General features: G+C 39.2%; 1 long non-coding RNA gene across 1 annotated transcript; it reads right to left on the reverse strand.

Annotated features, from left to right (window-relative positions):
* Positions 1-17,012: 17,012 nt before the first annotated feature.
* LOC145613035 (uncharacterized) lies at positions 17,013-19,693 on the reverse strand. Its single transcript, XR_014106851.1, has 3 exons — positions 19,643-19,693; positions 18,165-18,204; positions 17,013-17,688 (listed from the first exon to the last, which is right to left on the reverse strand). It is a non-coding gene; the product is annotated as an uncharacterized LOC145613035 (long non-coding RNA).
* Positions 19,694-20,987: the final 1,294 nt, after the last annotated feature.

A 20,987-nucleotide genomic window follows, 5' to 3' on the forward strand; every position in this document is an offset into this window, starting at 1 on the left:
AGGACCACAAGCCACATGAAACCCACCCTTGGGCACCAAGGCAGCCAAGGTGGGCTGCCATGTGCTGCTGTCTGTGGTAGCCACGCCCAGCAAGCCTAGCAGGCCCAGCACTCGCATGCGGGCTGCCAGGCGCTGCTGGCCAGCAAGCCCAGCATGCTTATGCGGGCTGCTGCTGGCCTTGTGCCTTGTCCAGCGCTGCTAGGCAGCAAGCAATGGCCTAGCCATGCTGCTGCTAGCTGTGGCGAGCTGGCGTGCCTAGCGTGCTAGCTACTGCAGCTTGTTGCGGCATGGCTTGCTAACCATTGCGCACACAAGGCTGTGCCTAGCATGCTAGCACGCACTAGGCAGCGCCTAGCCTTGCGATACTAGCATGGGTGCGCTAGCACGCACCAGCCAGCCTAGGCTCGGCTTGGTGCGCATGATAGCCATCATGCTAGGCCATTCGCCCTTAGCACTCGGTTTGCTTGGGCATTCCGATGCTAGGGGTATTTTGGTTTTTTGTTGATTTATTACTATTTCTCGTCTCGTCTTTCACTATTTTTCGACTCGACTTCCGACGCTCGGTTTCGACGCTCTATGCTCGAATTTCCGACGTCTAAATAAATATTACTCGGTCGACTCATTAATTCCTTCCGAATGAATTAGTCGGTTCGGTTTGTTGAATGCTTGGGTGTGACCCGAAGGGTTCAGTCAAGATTAAGCTGTAATATTAATTATTCATTAATATTACTGATCGGAAGCGGCCTCCACCCAGGCATTCCGATCACTTGACCTCATTGAATATATTAGTTTTCTAATAATTCTGAACCCACTAACGGAATAGTACACTTGTTCGAAGGACACCATTCCTTTCAGCAATTAGAATTGATTTTAGTCTTCTAGATTCTTCTAGAAGGTTCTTTTCATTCCTAATTCAATTAGCATAGATAAATTGACTTTAGTTGACTTTTTAAAGTTTTAATCTGAATAAAAGAGTGTTTTTAAGGAAAATATGATTTTGCCCCTCTGTACGGCTAAATTTTATCAAAATTTAAGAAAACGCGTGAAAATAATTGTTAGTGCCTGACGATAGGGATTAGCGCCTGGCGCTAATGCTTGGCGCCTAGCGCTAATGTTTAGCATCTGGCGCTAACCTGTTTTATCCTCGTCAAAACTGTGATTTGTTTTTCTATCCGTTTGGATGATTTTCTCTATAAATAGCCTCCTAAAACCTCCGTTTTTCATCATCAATTCTCTCTAATTATCATCAACAATCATCAAATATCATTTATTCTCTAGTTTTCCTATTTTCTCTAGTTTTTAAGAATTCTTCTCTCTCTAACTTTCTATAGAAAATTCCACATTCACAAGATCTAGAAACACCTAGCCAAATTCGAAGTTGCCTTCGCCCTAGACGTGAAAGGTTTTAATTTCGGAGGGTTTGGTCCCAAATCTCTATTTCAATTATTTAATTTAATTGTTTGTTTTATATTTTCCTTGAAGTTAGTAACGTGTGTATTTTTTTATTAGAAAGAGATACGACGCATCCATGTAAGTGCTTTAATGGTTTTATTGATATTATGATATAGAAATCATGTCTAGGTTGTTATTATGATTCCTAGCGTCATGTTAGGGTGTTTTGATCTTCCAAGTATCATGTCTAGGGTAACTATAATATCAAATATGACAATTACTTGATTACATCTTTTATGCATGTTTAAAGGGAATTTGTACTTGTAATCACGCTTAATAAGATAATTATTAATCTTTTTTAGGGTTAATATGATTATAATTCAAGTGATCGCCAATAATAGTTTATTTGTGCATTAATATTAAACCAACATAGATAAACGGGTTTAGGGTTAAACCTATTTATTGCATGTTAATCAGAAAGCGCACATGAATACGATCAGAAAAAAGTAGAGGCCTATTATTAGGGAAGGTTCAATCTCTTTTACGTTGGATTTGTACCTTCATCCCCGAACTACCGGTCATGGTTCCAGACCTATTGGAGTTGACGATCTCTTGGATCGTTAAGGGGTGTAACCTTCACCTCGTGAGCGGTTTACAAGTTCCTAAAACTTGTTGGCGACTCTTTTGCTCTATCTTCTTTCCTTTTGGATGCCACCGTACTTAAGTGTATGATCACAGTGGGGTTCAAGCTAGGGATAATGCTCGAAATATTCCTTACAGTTTTTGGCGACTCCACGGGAGGATTTCTCTTTTAATTCCTGAAATTTATTTCGACAATGATTTAGAATGAGTGGATGAGACGCGAAAAGTTCTAAGTATTTCATGTAAATAATTTTGATTAACATTATTGTCATATGCATAAAAAATATCTCACTAGAAAGACCATCCGTAATGAGTTAAACATAGGATTTTTACACGTAGGAAATTTGAGTTATATCTTTCACAACTAGGATCGAAATAATGCTGCGCGAAACTGGAAAATTTTATCGAGCATAGAAAGCTTCTGAGGCATGTAGGAACTAGCATCAGGGAACAAAGTCTAGCGCCAATTATTTGACGTTAGCATCAGGCGACAGCTTATTTCGCCAGGCGCTATATCCAAAATATGGCGCTGGCCTCTGTTTGCTGGCGCCAAGTTCTTCCAATACCGAGCCAGAAATATGCGTTCTAATTTCGACCAGTTTTTAGCACTGTTTGCTCGATTCTACTTCCTGATTGAGTTTTTCTCACTTTTCTGAAAGCCATAGGTGTTCTACATATGGACATAACCCTCTGGGAATTCATGCTCCATCTACCTGATTGAACGCTCTGAGCAACAAAGGGTATATCCGAGAATGTTGAATTCACCAAACCATGGAAGCGAGTTTTTTTTAAACTCGCGGTGTCCCATCCACTCGCGCCAACCCTTCACGGTTAAGCTTCTGCGCGGTGCATCTGGACAATTAACCATGGACCCTCTTTTGACTAACCCATATCCCAAACTTTAGAGAACTAAAGCCATGGTTAGGTTGCAAACTCATTGCATCATGATTGTGCCTATTTGACTAATTGTGCATTATTGGTTGTGCATACTCTATGTATTTTTCCTAATCGTTTGTTTGACTTGTGTTAAGATTAAATAAACTGTATTGTGACTTAAAGAACTTTGCCTAATTAATTAATTAATTAATTAATTAATTTGAGTAATTAAAGTCTAATAATTTGTCGTTAAAAAAAAGTCTAATTATTTAATCAGAGTTGACTTAGTACTACTTTAGGCATAACCTGTAGAGTAATGATACCTAAAGCAGTTCCAGATCGACGTTCCAGTAATGGCGCCTAGATTAAAACTGCAGCGCCACTCTGTGGAGCGTAGCGCCTGGCGACAGTCCTGTCGTCTTGCGCTACACTGCAAAGAGAGGCGCCTGCCCTGTCGTTTTGGCGATAGTTTGGTTTATTGCTCGAGTCATCACCTTATGTCTAATTGAACAGTTTGCTAGTCAATTTGTTTAATTTTTTACTGGTAATAATACCATGTCAAGTCATTAATCAAGTCTAACCACTAAGTCCCATGGTCATACACAAGAGTCAAAGCATGTCACTTACACTCACTACATAAAGCACAAACTAATGCACACTTTGACCATGTCTAAGGGAGTCTTGTATGCGCGTATTTTCCTTCATTTTTTTTAGGGGGGTAAGTCGGATATTAATCCTCCATTTAAACCACTTGTTTGAAACCTATACTTAACTCCCAAAAATGTACACCTTACTTTTGCCAAAAATAGGCACGCTATTTTTGCTATTTTTTTTTCTTTTACAAAAAAAACGTAAAGCCAAAGTTAATTTGAGTCAAGCCATTAAAACAAAAATGGTATAATTTATAGCGCTTGGTCAAGAAAAGAAGGGCGTTTGATCAAAGACAACCTTTTTATTCAAGTTCAACTTTTCGACAAACCAATCGCTCGTAAAAGGAAAGCTAAGACAATAAAACTCAAGAGGAGGTTAATGAGCTCAAGAACCAATTGATTACTGTGACTGAGGCGTTAAAGGTTTAACCTTCAAAATCGATGATCCTGTGAAGCAACAACAGATGGACCTCATGCAAGAAAGTCTAAGCAAACTGTCTAGTGATTAAAAGATTCAAGGAATTAACTCACAAGGGGTTTAGTGGACAAGGATCTTCTTCCGCAGAAGTTCAATGCCAACGACATCCCGAAATTTAAAGCTACGTACAACCCTTAATTTCACCTAAGAGCCTTCGAAACAATAATGAGCATCAAGGGTATTGATAAAAAGGTGTTTCCCTCTTTGTTCTCGCTATCTCTTGAAACCGTTTGCCAACAATGGTTCTTCTCCCTTGAAAAAGAAAGAACCTCTACTTGGGAGTCTATAGTAAACACTTTCATTGATAGGTACAAGTGCAACATTCAAGTTGAAACTAACTATAGGGAACTTGAAATCCTCAAGCAGAAGGAGAATGAAGATTTCACCTCTTTCTTCAACAAATGGAGAGAAACCTCTTCTAAGTTGATTGAAATACCAAGCGAAAAAGAATCCGTGGGGTTATTCATCAAGAACCTTCAAGAGAAGTACTCCAAGAATCTCAAATACCATAATAATCTACATACCTTCAAGGCCGTCTATGACATTGGAATCAATATTGAAGACGACCTGGCTAAGCGGAAAGCTGTTAACAGTGACTCCAACATTGGCTGGAAAGGCCAGAAGAACGACAATCCTTCTTCTTCCAAAACCACCCACTCAAACAATGTTAGTACCTTTAACTTAAGTGAAGTCCTTGCTATGAATAATCAAGGACAAAATAAACCATTTAGGAGGAACTTTACTCCTATAGGTATGAGTTATGACACCAAATTTAACCGATTAAATGCAAAAGGTCTTATAACTCCTATTGGACCATTTAGGGACCCACCGGTTGAGAAGAGGACAGCTAATTGGAACCCCAATGCACATTGCAAATATCACCAAGGTAGGGGCCATCTTACCGAAAATTGTTGGAAGCTTAAGGAAGCTATCCAAGATTTAATCGATAATAACAAACTGCCATTGCCTCCTGCCAGTAAGAATCCGAGCATTGATAATGCACCTCTCACTCACTCCTTGGCAATCTCTGATGAGGAAAACGAGGTTGATCCCTCGTCTCTCATCAAACCTATTGAAGAGGTCCACGTTATTGAAGAGGAGGAGGAGATCTTTTTCGATGCCATGGATGACTTTCCAGAACTAGCAAGTAAAGAAGATATAATGTTGCTTACATTGTCCATGAGGGATTAAACTTGCTACATGAAGCTCTCGAAGTCCTGAAGAAACAATTAGAGGAGCTTCAGAAAAAGTGTGACAAGGTTCCACCCACGAAGAAGAAACCCTTCTCTCTACAAGAAATTGACAAACCCCAGAAGAGTAATAGACTCTATACTTCGATTGGGATTTCATATGCTAAAATGTTCAACATGCACTCCGAGAGTGGCAAGGTCAAACCTCTCGAACTGAGACCATTTGAATCGCTAAAAATGACAGATAGGTTCTACTGTCAGTACCATGAATCAGGGGGTCACACTATTAAAAACTGTTTTAAATTTAAAGATTCAATTCAGAAAATGATTGATGACAAAAAGTTAGTCCAAACTCCACAAGAGGAAGACATAAGAATTAATGGAGTTTGGGAAAGTGATGAAGAAGACGTCTACTTAAAAGACATGGAAGGACCTCCACCTACAGTTTCACATGCCATGGATGACTTCTGGGTTGAAGAAGATTCATCTATAGATGTCCTCATAAGATCTAGGAGAATGCAACCTCCTATTTCGACACAACCTATACCGACTACGCTGCAAGTTCCCATACTTATCATAGAAGACAATGATATTGTCAAACAGTTCAAGAAAACCAAGGTTGAAATGAACGTATGGAAGCTTCTAGCAACATCTCGAGAGCATAGGTTGGCAGTGATGAATGCCTTGGATAAGATAGGGATAGATTCTGACACCACTCCTGAGGGGTTGGCTAACTTCCTTACGAGTGATCTCCCTAGTCCTATCAACTTGATCACCTTTTCCGACAAGGATTTACCCCTAGAAGGTGACAAGCATTATAAGGCACTAAACCTCACAGTAGTTTGCAAGAGAATGAACGTCCCTATGACTCTTGTAGATAATGGATCGGCCATTAATGTATGTCCACTCAGAACTCCGGGGATGCTAGGAATAAGGGATGAAGACTTAACCCCGTCAACACAAGGAATAAGAGCTTATGACAACACTCGTCATCAAGCTCTTGGCAAGATTATGATGAATATAATGGCGGGAACGATAGAACATGCTACTACATTTTAAGTGGTAGATATTAAGGGTTCATTCAATTTATTGTTGGGATGCCCTTGGCTTCATGACCTAAAGGTCGTCCCTTCATCTCTCCACCAACAGGTAAAGGTCATAGCTGGAGGAATTCCCATTACGATCGATTCTTCACTCATGAGGATTAAGACTATAGAAAATCCAATAATTAATGTGGAGCACGATGAAGATGATGAAGATTTGTGGGGCTTTGATGAAGAGGTCTCCTTAATCGAGAAGGATGAAAGGACCCCTCTCTGCCACGACCCCCACTAAAATATGATAGTGAACGCTTCTGAATAAACAAGGACATTTTCCTGGAATGACTCTAAGAAAGAAGAAAGAAATAGCAAAATCGCTGGAATCACCTGGCCTCCCTAAATTGGACACTTTCGGACTTGGTTTTGAACCGACTCGGGAAGATCTCAAGCGAGCCCAGGTAAAGTCAAAGGCGCGTAGGAATGCTCGCATCCAAAAGAATGCAATCCTAATGGATCAGTATCCTCTTACTTTCAATGAATAATTCATAAAAGAAGGGGAGGACTATCCATGCTACGAATTTCCCAAACCTTTTGTCGTAAATGGCATAAGGCAAACGGGATTTGAAATTTTCCTATATTGTTATTTTCTAGATGAAATCCAACTCCTATCAAGGAGAAAGCACCCCCATGCTTTGACTTTAATGTCATGGGATTACTGTTTGGGCGAGAAAAAGATTAGCAGACGTACATAGAGGATAACTCCTCACTCATCCAAACGGTCCTACAAGGCGAAAGCTTTAATCCCTCAAGGCTCATCACTCAAGCAGAAGGATCACTACAAGGGTGGCGCAAGACAGTCAAGGTGACTACTCCAAGCAGAAGGAGAATATCCGTTACGACAGGGCAAGGACCGATGTTCGAAGAGTCGTCTGAGTCAGAGTCGGAATCAGAGTCTTTTCCTGTAGAGTAATCTAAGTCTTTAGTTATAGCACCCCCTTCTTCTATCTCTTCCCCTAGGATAGTTAGCAATCAAGTCCCTGAGGACATATCTCTTTTCGATGTAATGATTTTCAAGTTTAATAATATGTCTTCTTCCCCTTACTCCTCGTGCTTTTCTTTAACCCTTGATGACGAGCATTGCTTAACTAACAATGTAAACTAGAAAGAACTTATTAAAGCATGCAATGGAAACACTTGAAAACAAAACACCGATAATTGAAGAAACTGAGCCGATTGATATCTCAAATGATTCAACCAATAAAAGAGAAGTTTAAATCGGATTAACGCTTAATGAACAAGAAAGAACCGATTTAATCAATATACTTAAAGAATTCATCAATGTATTTGCTTGGTCATATGAAGATATGCCAGACATTAATAGAGAAATAACTCAACACACCATACCGCTAATTCCAGGAATAAAACCTGTAAAACAAAAGTTACGTCAAATGAAACCCGATGAGCTCTTAAAATAAAAGAAGAAGTTCAAAAACAAATAACTGCAGGTTTTATCAAGGTATCCAAATACCCCGAATAGGTCGCTAACGTCGTCCTGGTTCCGAAAAAGGATGGAAAGGTAAGAATGTGTGTCGACTATCGAGATCTAAATAAGGCAATTCCAAAGGACGACTTCCCTTTAGCACACATCGATATTCTGCTAGATAATACAGCGAATCATGCACTTCTCTCGTTCATGGATGGATACGCGGGATACAATAAAATTCTCATGGCAGAAGAAGACATGGAGAAAACAACCTTCATAACACCATGGGGTACTTACTGCTACACGGTAATGCCATTCGAGTTTAAAAACGCGGGTGCTACTTACCAACGAGCAGCGACTGCCTTACTCCATGACATGATGCACAAAGAAGTTGAAGTATATGTGGACGATATGATTGTGAAGTCAAAAGATCGCCCAGGCCATCAAATATCCTTGAGAAAATCCTTCGAAAGGCTAAGAAAATACAACATGAGGTTGAAACCATTCAAGTGTGCTTTTTGAGTCACCTCAGGCAAGCTTTTGGGTTATGTCATAAGCTCTAGAGGAATAGAGATAGACCCAACCAAGATCAAGGCAATCATATCAATGCCACCGCCCAAAACCGAGAAACAAATTCGAGGATTTATTGGCTGGTTGCAATACAAAAGCAGGTTCATATCAAAATTGACAACAATATGTGAACCAATATTCAAGAATCTTAAAAAGAATGTACCAGTAATATGGGATGACGAGTGTCAAAAAGCCTTTGAAAAGATCAAAGCCAATCATGCAAATCCTCTCGTATTGGCACCAGCACTTCCAAGAATACCTCTTAGGTTGTACTTAACAGATACCAAAGAGACAATGGGAGCCATGCTCGCACAAGAAGTAGAAGGCAAAGAAAGTGCAATCTACTATCTAAGTAAAAAGATGCTCGAGTATGAGGTACGCTATACACCACTTGAGAAATTGTGCCTCGCATTGGTATGGGCCACAACCAAGTTAAGACATTACATGCTCGTGCATACAGTCTTTGTAGTTTTCCGATTGGATCCACTCAAGTATTTATTCGAGAAGTCTACACTCAATGGGCGCATATCAAGATGGATAGTCAACTTAGCCTAATTTGACGTAAGATTCATGCCTCAAAAAGCTATCAAAGGATCTGTGGTTTCATATTTTCTAGCGGATTTCCAATAGAAGATTCAACGCCAATACACAACAATCGAATGATACTTGGACCTTATATTTCGATGAAGCCTCAAACCAAAAAGAAGGTGGTGTTGGAGTATTACTAGTATCACCTTAAGAATAGCATGTTCCAATCTCCATAAAGCTAGATTTCGACGTTACCAACAACGCTGCTGAATACGAAGCATGCGTGGTAGGCCTTGAAACAGCTTTGGCATTGGGAGTGAAGAAATTACGAATATTCGGGGACTCTTCATTGGTCATCAATCAGATCTCTAAGAGATGGAAAGTAAGGAGCGAAAGTCTAGCCCCTTACCAAACTTTTCTGGAAACTCTCACTAATCAGTTAGAGAAGGTGGAATACACGTATCTACCTATAGAAGAAAATCAATTTGCTGATACCTTAGCAAGACTAGACTAATTGGTTAGGATTCCTATGGAAATCGAGCATATGCCTCTAACTATAGAAAAAAGGCATAAACCGGCTTATATTCAAGCTATAGAAGATGATGAAGTGATCCAAGATGAAGAAGAAGAAGAAGAACCTTGGTATACGGATATACTTAACTATGTCACCAAAGGAGAATACCCTCCCCATGCTGACAAAAGAGCAAAACGAGCATTAACACTCTTGGCTTCCCAAAACGTACTCATAGACAACACGTTACACAAAAGGGTACCTAAGGGTCGAGCTCTCTTATGTGTAGGCAAAAAAGGATGCTCAAAGAGCCATGAGGATATTCCACCAAGCCATTTGTGGAATTCACGTGAACGACAAGATGCTAGTCAAAAAGATAATGCGAGAAGGATACTATTGGACTACCATGAATAGGGATTGTCATCAATACGTAAAAAGATGCCCTAAGTGCCAAATCTACGCCAATTTACAACATGTTCCTCCATCCCTACTCTACACCTACACTTCGCCATGGCCATTCTCTACATGGGGAATTGACATTATTGGTAAAATCACTCCCCCGGGTACAGAAGGTCACAAATATATCATCGAGAAAATGACAGAAAATTACAAGGATTGGCCTGACAAATTCCACTTCGCATTGTGTGGTTATCACACGTCAATTCGCACATCAGTAGGAAATACGTCAATTCGCACATCAACCTAGAGAACTAGAGATACCATCTCTATGCATTGCATTAGAAAGCAAACTCGATGAAGTTGAATTGACTAGGGCGAGATATGAGGAGCTAATTATACTTGATGAAAAACGACTAGAAGCTCTACGTCATATTGAATGCTACAAAACTCGTATGGCTAGACATTTTAATAAGAAGGTCAAGACAAGAAACATCAAAGTAGGAAACTTGGTGTTAAAAGAATTAAGGAAGAATGTTTTAGATCCAAGGAGGAAATTTAGGCCTAATTGGTCTGGACCCTATATTGTCAAAACAATCCTATCAGGAGGTGCAGCAAAATTAACTGATATGGATGGCAATGAGTTCTCAAACATGACAAATCTTGACCAACTTAAAAAGTACTACCCATAATTACTTTAGTAGGAGAAGAGAGCTACGTTTGGCCTGATTCCTTAAAAAAGGATACGTAGGCAACCCTTTACGGGTGCGGCCACTTTACTTTTTGAAAACCTCGCTTCCCAGACTTACGAATAAATTCGACGAAAACTCGACGAAACATCGACGTCACAGAAAAAATCCCGTCGCCAGCCGATTGACTCTAGCGCCAGACGACAGTGTCTGTCGCCTAACTCCATACTGCCGCAGCTGGCGCCAGTCGTAAAAATGCGGTGCCATTTTTCTGGAAAGTACCTGGATGGGAATATTTTGGTGATTTTCGGAAAGTTTTCGACTTCCGTACTCGAAAAAATTTCTGGAAAATTAAATTTTCAGTTTTCATTGGTTTAATAAACTAGATTTTAAGAAGATAATTTAATAAAAAAAGCTGCAATTTCATTAATAAAATAAACTAACAATTACATTATTGATGGAATTCAAATACAGCTTAAATAAATTACCTTTAAATTTAAAACTAAGTCTAATAATTGAAAGTTAAGCAATGCTTTAATCTTTTTTCTCTTTCTTTGCTCTCTTCCAATTTTTGTCTGTATCCTCTTCATCATCCATAACTTTAGGTAGTTGGCATCCTTTAGAGGACCTACATTCAATTTTGGAGTAAATAGTTTCTCCCTTATCTAGGACCCCATGTTTCTTCTCTACCCAAGCCTTCTTCTCTGAAGTGTCAGCTTTTCTCTTCCCTTTATCCTTCGTAGAGCTTTTCTTCCTAGGCATTGTAGGTGTTTTGAACTCAATCTTTTCACCCAAGCGTTCCTTAACGGGAATCACTTTGTCACCTAGACGACTTTTCACATCAGTTTTACTCTGATTTTTCTTCATGTCCTTCGAAGGTTTCTTCAGATGCCACTTCTTCACATCATTGGGCAAGGAAGGAGGAACGTTTTGGGTAATCACTTCCCATAAAGGTCTAGCACTCCAATAAGCATCAAATTTTTCTACTGCTTGAGAGACAGGAAATTCATAGGGACGACGAAGATTCCCGGAAGGAATTGTTTGAAGTGGGCCGTACTGTCTTTTTACCTTGCAGGGATAATATAAAGTCATCTAAGATAAACTTGGAAGACGGCAGAAGGATTGCTTGTTGACACCACCAATCTTTTATATTTTCCACCAAGGTATGACCCACTTGATGGCAAAGTTGCAAGAGGCAAAGACCTTTTTCCATTCATGGCGCCCCATCTTAGAGAAGCGTTTCTTCCTTCTCACAAAGCAATTTGGAGTGTATTTTTCTACATTATCTGGAGGACTAATTAATTCTAGTCTTTCCATTATCCACATCTGTAAAAAAAATACAATGCAAATAAATTAATATTACTACACAAAAAAAATGTTTTTGATTTCTGTAATTAAAAATATTATTTTTCTACTTGTAATAAAATTGGAGAGCCTCGAAAAGGTGCTTTTGGATTTCTTTTCAATTCATCAAGACTAAGCATAGTCTCTCCAATGATTAGTGGCATTGGATTTCTCCCAGATTAAACCTGCTCCAAAACAGTTGATATGATTGCTTGACCCTCATTAGTTCTACCACTAGTCAGAAGATATTGGTTAAGCATGCAAAAAAGAAAAGCCCTTCTTCTATAAACATGAAAAGACTCAGAATAAGGTCTATCAAAATAATGGCGAGCAAATTCTTTCAAATTAACTATGCTACCATCTACTATATTTGTTAGATCTTTGTCTTTTAAAAATTAAACAAGCACTCAAAATCCTTATCATAATATTCATTTATTCTAGGGATTACGGCAAGATCTAATGCAGGGAAGCCTAAGATAGCACTGAATTCTTCCGACAAAGGGCTAATTTCATCACACTCTAGTCTAAAATAATGAGTATCCACATCCCAATATTCTAAGGCTGTATGAATAAAGTCTACATCAAGATCTACCCCCTTGACACCATAAATACCCCCCATATGAAAAAAGTCTAACTCTTTTTTCTCCTTGGCAGTTAGAGACCAACACCATTCATGAGTGAAGTTGGTAAAACTCTTAGAGACTAAAGACATGATTATTATTTTTTCAAAGCTAAGGTTATATTTAATCTGCTGAAATTATGATGAAAATCGGATGAGCTAGGGGCTATTTATACACAAAATCGGCACAGTTTCAATCCGGAAATGATTTAGAGTCAGCGCTCATCAGCGCCAGACGCCGTACCCTAGCGCATGACGCCAAACCCTGGCACCAAAAGCTAAGAGTTAGCGTATGGCGCTAACCCAAAACGCATGGCGCCAGATGGCGCTGACGTGTCTTATCATACGAGCTTTTCAAAAACCGTTTTTTTTTTTGCCTGATTCGAGTCTGAACAATGACTTTACGATACCTTTTTCTTATTATATTTTTCTTTTTTTGGATTTTATTTGGATTTAATTTTTAAGTTTTTGTAAATCCAATATTTTTTTATTTTTTTCATTTTTTCTTTTTGGAGGAGAAAGTAGGATACCCTCCATCAATAATAAAAATGACGGAATTTTTGCGCAAAATTATTAATTATCACAATTCATTGCACACACGAACATCAACATAAAAATGAAAAAAAATAATAAATAAACTCATAGATAATATGTATATACAAATATGTCTAATAAATGAGTCTAATAAAGGCAAAGTTCTATACAAAGTTATAAAACTGCGCCGGAGGACGTACGCCCATCATGTCATAAAACTGCGCAGTACGAGGAGTAACCTCTCCACCAGCTCTAGCTTTAGTCACCTCGGGAGGTGGAAGACTCAGCTCAAGACCCGTCCACCCAAGATCAACTTGAAGTTAAGGCTGCGGAGGCTGCTGCGGGTGACGAGCCGACCTCGAACATCCCACCACCTCTCTAGACTACCGGCGCAGCCTGTGCACCCTCAGATGAAGAGCCCTAGCCCTACACCGCCTCGGTCCGAGCAGCCTCATAACGACCACCCCGACCGCCTGAGCCAGTACGGCGACGTCTCGAGCTAGACCTCGCCGGGTCTCTCCGCACCTCAGGTCTCGTCTGGGTACGAGAAGGAATGGGTTGGCCCTGCAAAAAGAAACTAAGTCAGAAACAATTAAAATAAAAGTAGTAATGCAAAAATAAGAAGGGAAACTACCTCCTGAACGGCGTCGTCGCGACGAAACGTAGCCACATTCCTCATCCAAACGAGCTGGCTCCGGAAGACATCTATATACCATGCCATCGCCGAGACCATCTCGCGCGAGAGTTGTCAAGGAAATAAAATTAGTAATGATGCATAACATATATAGAAAAAATTGTAAATAAATAAAGCTTATCTGAGTCTCGTAACGAGGAATCGACCGCTCCACGAAGCGCTCATCCTCAGGAGCTGGAGGAATCATTTCCTCAATCGGCCCGTATGTCCCCTGATAATTGATGGACATACGAGGTGGCACGAACTCAGTAGGTCCAGCCTGACGAAAGCAAATCAAAGTCAGTAAAATATTACTTGCGGGCTACTTAACAAAAAGTAAAAGATGAAAATTATACTGCCATCTCCTTAGCCAGTACAGGCACTGGAGCTAACAACGGCAACAGCTCCTGCTCATAGCATCGCCCAGGGTTTGTATTAGACCGCCATAGGGTACCAGCTCTCTCTGACATACTCACCAACCTTGCGGCATTGAACATATGATGCGGCGGAGGAGCAGGAACGACGAAAGAGTCTGAGGAATGCTGAATAGCAACCCTCTCTCCAAGATATGCAACTGCTCCATATGTCCCTAAGAAATTGCGACACTCAGCGGTATATTGCACATCTAACCCAAGGACAACCAAGCAAATCCACGACCGGTACTTCACGTCAGGCTCCTGCAAAGAACGCCTATCAGCTAAGAATCTACAAAGATAATACGAATGTATTCAACTATGCAAAGAACCATACCGAGATGATCTGATCTCGGACATAAGAGGTAGACATCCCAGCGCGGCGGCCTCCCCAACATGCACTCACTGGAAACCTGCGCGGCGGCGGTCTTGCCGGCGCAACTGAGGGAAAGTACTCGTAGAACCAGATCTACAAAAGGCAAAAATTATCAGCAAGTGTTAACCAAAGCATTGAGCTAAACTTTATGGGAGATAAAGTGTACCTCTACTACTCTATATAAGCCGTATAGAGCGACATTTCCCATGATTGATAGGTGTCGACACGAGTCTCGTAACGCTCGAACAAAGTCAGCATAGGCCAAGCTGGCCCAGTCCTATGTCCCGATCAAGTGTAGATCACGGACCGCAGTTAGGTAGTAAAGCAGCACTCTACTACCCTTGTCAGGGGAAAACGTCCCTGACAGCAACATAAGCACAAAGATGCGCACCCGCTGCTCTCGGGTGGTCGCATCATCCTCAAAAGCCGCCGCCAGAGTCGAACAACGAATGCCCTTGACGCTGAACTAAGTCGACTCTACCTCAGCACGAGCCCGAATAGCAATTGAACCCAACAACTCCTCAACCGCAGGAGAAAAGACGCTGATCTCGTTGTCGAACAACTGCGCAGCAGAACTAAACTCCGGTCTCGTAATAAGACTAAAGTTGGTTGAGGTGACCATCATCTCACCCCAAGGGAAGTGGAAAGTGTTGGTAGTGTCCCAAAAGAACTCCACCAGGGCACGAGCCACGTTCTGACCCCCGCTAGAGGCAATCATAGCCTCCGAGGTCTCAAACAGTGCAGTCTACCCGCAAGACTCTCAGAGAAGTCTCACCTCTCCATCGACACCGATATACATCTTGTATAGGTTGCCAAGAGTATTGAAGCTTGAGCCGTCGTAGCGCGTCCAACCAACCGTTATCCCACGTCGCACCCTCTAAGAAATATTGTGGACAGGGAAGAAGTACAGAGTCCGCTTATCCCACTCAGGGAGGGGACCAAGAGAAGTAGACGGGTCGGCGTCCTCCTCTACGGGCTCATGGTCCCGTCACGTGTCTCGGGACTGTGAACCCGAACCTCGTTGTCTAGCCATGCTACATTGTGAAAAATCATCATAAATTAAGGTTCTATAGTATCTAAGGTTCGCCTAGCTGCATGATACTATGTTTGCCAAAAAAAAAAAAAAGAATACGTAGTATTAAAACAGTGCACAATTTTGAATTGAGTATACACGGCATTTTTCAAGCATCCAAACAATTTCTAGCAATACTATGGTAATTATTGTGACAAATTGGACAAGAATTGCTAGCAAGAACACCAAGAAAAAGCCACATTGTATTCCCGACCTTAAGATGTCCAACAATGGTGATTTGTTCGTTTCTTCACCAAATTGAGTCAAACAAGTCTCAAATTACTCCTAAGGCAATATTTAAACATAATCAAGCAATTTCATGGCATAAAATTTGACAAACAAAGTGAATTAAGCAATTCAAGTTTCAAATTTTCAAGAAATTCGTAAACAAACATGTGCAAAATTCATCAATACCGGAGTGAGTTCCACTAGTAGAAAAAGGCTCATTTGCGTCGCTCATTTATAGTGTATTTGCGTCGCTTCTATGAGCGACGCAACTGCTCGCGACGCAAATGACTTTTAAGTCATTTGCGTCGCTCCTAGACGCGACGCAAATAAGAGTCATTTGCGTCGCTCCTTTATAAACGAGCGACGCAAATGACTTTTTTGATAAACTTATTTTTTGTCATTTGCGTCGCTCCTTTATAAATAAGCGACGCAAATGACTCTTCTGAAAAACTTATTTTTTGTTATTTGCGTCACTCTTTTATAAAGGAGCGACGCAAATAACTCTTCAGATAAACTTATTTTTGGTTATTTGCGTCACTCCTTTATAAAAGAGCGACGCAAATGACTTTTCTGATAAACTTATTTTTAGTCATTTGCGTCGCCCCTTTATAAACAAGCGACGCAAATGACTCTTCAGATAAACTTTTTTTGTTATTTGCGTCGCTCCTTTATAAACAAGCGACGCAAATGACTCTTCCAATAAACTTATTTTTTGTTATTTGCGTCACTTGTTTATATAGGAGTGACGCAAATGACTGAGTAGACAATACAAAACTGCTGTATTTGCGTCACTTGTTTGTTTAATGAGTGACGCAAATGAGGTGAATTTTTTTTTTTTTTAATTATAATATAATAATTGCCTTGTATATGTTTGTAGTACCTGTTTTCCTAGGTATAAAGTAATATGCTAACGCTAATATAATTGAAATTAAAATGCAATATTATTGAATAATGCAATGTAAATTTCGGCAGAGTCTCCTTTGTAATTTGGCCTACCCATAAAATTTCCAAACCATGTTTCTTAACCAAATCAACGTATAATACAACTCCAACTTCTAGACTTAAACTTAAAGGTAGAAGTACCTCAACAGCTCAACCTAAAGTTCAAAACGTGGTAACTACTAATTACTGACTATAGTATACAATTTTGCCCAAGCGAGCAAGAGGCATATGGCAGCTTGCCTATTGTGACCAGAAGTGAGACAGAGCCCTTCCATTTTTGCAGGCCGCAACACACTCAAGCACATATTCTCTGAGCTTCTTCTGGACTTCTTCCATTGGCAAGCAGGCATCAACCATCTGTTATCATTCAGCATCGTATGAAAATCTAGATGGCATTATTACGGAATTTGATGAAACAGCAACTATCTCACAGAATCTAGTTAAAAAACATAATTTACAAAAATAAAAAGAACATTGCAAGAAACTGGAACATGTTTAAGTAAAAGAAAATTAGTATAACCTGCACAACATAATATTGCAGGCATCACTATAATGACACTATGCAAGATAAAGTCACCACTGTCAAACCTATTAACCTTACAGCCTTACCAAAATTAATCTATCATAATTCCAACTACAATCTCCAGAATGTAATATAACCGAGAACGAATTACCCAAATTAACCAATAAATAACAACATAGAAAGGAATTAGATTCAGCTAAACATAACATCAAACACATGGTATGCAACTCACAAATTATGTATAAAAAAACAATCATAAAAAGAAAAAAGAAACAACCTTTTCTCCCAACGATTAGCACTGAACAAAAGATGAATAGTATGATCATCCAAATTAGATTGATTGGAAAGATAAGCAGAGATCATCTGCCCAACAGCAGTATTTCGATCCGGAAACCGCCATAACTCAGCAGAACACCCAATACTTTGCAAGTGAGAGAGAAGCTGAATACACTGAGAGCTCTTTCCACTTCGATCTAACCCTTCTAATACAACCAAAGCACCTCTTGATTATAGACTGACCTGTGAAAGAGGGTTCATATTTAAGCCAGGGTGATTACAACCCTAACAGTCATGCAAATCGGACTTGGAAATGAGTATGTGAGGTTGCTCTCTCTCTCTCGGGGGAAAGAGAGTTGTTGAGCTAAAAGAAAGAATGAAAAATAGTTACTCTAGCAATGCTTCACAAGATCAAAATCATGAATGATATTATAAACAATGGTCATGAATGATATTTGGGCTATGAAACTCATGTTTAGAGCAAGGATAGGTTTGAAGCTGATAAAAATTAACCTATACACAATTCTATTTGATGGTTGTCAACTAGACCAAAACCTAATGCAGAGGAAAATCTTAGCAAAATTGAAGTTTTACTGGCCAATATTCGCACAAACTATTGCCATCAAATGGTTTTGTCAAAGAAGCTTTGCCTGGAGATGTCATCAAGATTCTGGATCGTGTCATTCTTGAACACATAGACTGTCCAGATAGCAACTTACGGTTGGAGGCCCTGACTTCTATACTCGAAACAGCACTTTCCTGCACAACAGAGATCCCAGCAGAAAGGTTAGACATGAGTGATGTTGCTGCAAAGCTATCATCAATCAAAAACAAGCTCCTTGGAACTCGTTTACAACGAAGAAGGAGAATGCAAGCAGGTAATGTATCAACTACTACTTTTATTTGCCTCACTAATGAATAATTATTACTGTAGGTTTTTACTTTTCTATTAGATTTTATATTCTTTTCTTCTTGGTGCAGGGACACGAGGGTGATCGATCAGTGTTTTACCAATTTCAACAGCACGCCCATGAGCATGCTTGTGATTTGATAGCCTTGAAGAAGAAGATGAGCTCATAAGCTGCAGTGACTTCTCATAAAAAGCTTCTTTTTTCTTCTTATCAATAACTAGTCCCTATGTGTTCTCACTCAGGATCAGAACATCAGAGCAGCTATCTTGTTCAGAATACAGTTTTAAGTTATTTTGATGTTTTTATTTTGCTTGCTTAGATGTGTAATGACGAAAATTTCTTAATCCTTAGTTGCATTAGGTATTTGATGATAAACGTAATATATTGCAATGCCCATTTCCCAATGGCCAACAGATAGGTTTGAAGATCAGATACATCTTGATTGATCAAATTTTCAAGATTTCGGGTTTCTGTGTTCCTAAGATGAGCAAATTGTAGCTTATCTGAAGAAATTTCATCTTTAAAGGCACAGGCAACTAATGTCAGCACACTAGCAATAAGAAAATAGAAGCCAGACGCAATATTTCCACTCATAAATTCTTATGAAATAAAAGTGTCAAACACAAATCTGTGTACTACATAGACGGTTCTTGTATAATGCAAAGTACTTGTTTCGGTATAAGGATAAAAAGAAAAGGTATTAGGCATGAATTTTGAAAGAAAAATCATGCATAACAACTAACTTAATCAAATTCATCATTTCTTGTACTGATACATAATCCTAATCCCAAATTGTAGCATGCAGAAAAAACATCAAAAAAAATTTTTCCATCCAAAACAATGACATTTATAGATTAAGTTCCGGAATTACAAAATCAGGAGGAGAACTATAATAATTACATAAAAAGCACTCCCTACTCCAAACACAAAACAAAAACAAAACCCTCAACCTCGTCCATACAACATGACATACACAAGGTCGCACAACAAGAGGTATTGTATCGACTACGAAGACAAGCTGCTTTCATACTTTCACAATCTACATTCTACATAGCAAAAAAGATTGGCACAAACAATAACAGTATGACAACTACATGAAAACATTCACATTCGCAACCTAAACCGCCCCCATAAGGTGATCAGTCTAGGGAAAAACACACTCAAACAACACAAATTCCAGCTAAAATCCTCAACTCAGCAAAGAAAACACAAATTCCAGCTGAAATCATCAACTTAACCAATAAAAACACAAATTTTTATCTAATTAAGCTTTATCTAACAACTACCTCTTTCGCGGCAGTAGCATAGCCGTGAGATCCGAAAGCTGGAGCAGATGGTCAAGAATTCCTGTGAATTTGACGCCCTAGCACCTGAATAACATCACAACAACATCAATTTCCATCAATTCAAAAATCACACAAACATTTTAAAAAATTACAATCAATTTAAGAAATTGTTCTAAAATTTTACCGAAACACCACCACGAACAGCTTTTCGCCGCGCAATCCCTAACATATTTCTACAACCAAAAAAAAATTCAACGCAATTAATTTTCAAATATTTTCTAATACCTGATTTTGAAAATTCAAAAATCAAAAATTCATACAACAAAAATTCGGATCTAAATTTTTGACTGAAATTCGAAAAAAAATTATTTATGACTGAAATGGGACGAATTTCTTAGGGTATATTGCGTCGCTGCCAAAAACCCTAGAAATCCCCCCACGAAATCCCCCAATCGAACTTGAAGACCGAAATTGAATTTTTTGGGGCTTTTAGGGTTCGAATTTGTATGCTTTTGAGTTGATTTTTTGCTCAAAATGGGGGATTTTTGGTCGGAAACAATCAATTTTTCTGGGTTTAAGGCTTCGAATTTCTTATTGTTTTTGGTCTAAATTTTTGCTCGAAATTGCTCGAATTTGCAGCCGATTATGGGTCTTCGACTTCACTGCGATTTCAGATGTTAAATTTGCTGGGGAAACGCAAGTTTTTGGCCGAATTTGTTGGATTTCAGAGACAAATTTGTGGGTGTTTTGCTGTAGAAATTCGCTGGAATTTAAGAACTCTTGTTTTTTTTTTCTTTTTGTATAGTGAATGTAGGTAAAAAACGCACAAAAACCTAAAGCCAAAAGAGTTATTTGCGTCACTTTATTATAAAAAAGCGACGCAAATAACCTTGTTTATAATGTTGTACAATGTACATATGCGTCGCTCATTAGTAAAAGAGTGACGCAATTTACTTAATCACTTATTTGCGTCGCTTGCTAACTAATGAGTGACGCAAATAAGTTTATTAATTGCGTCGCTTTAATAAATAGGAGCGACGCAAATGATAGAAAGCTGAAATGCACTTGAGTTTTGCGTCGCTTCTTAAATAATATGCGACGCAAATAATTTAAAAGGAAGGTAAAATAATACATTTGCTTCGCTCCTTAGAATGAGTGACGCAAATATGGCGACGCAAATGTACATTTTTCTACTAGTGTTCGGAAACAACTTACATAGATCGGGAAAATGGATTAAATAAGCTTTGATTTGCAACAAATTTGAGCGAATTCGGTTGAGAAACGAGCAAGAACGAGTGAATTGAAGTTCACGGGTGATTCTCGAGCATCAGCAGCGAAAATGACA

This window comes from Chenopodium album, chromosome 3 (assembly GCF_948465745.1).
Source record: "Chenopodium album chromosome 3, dcCheAlbu1.1, whole genome shotgun sequence".
NCBI lineage: Eukaryota > Viridiplantae > Streptophyta > Magnoliopsida > Caryophyllales > Amaranthaceae > Chenopodium > Chenopodium album.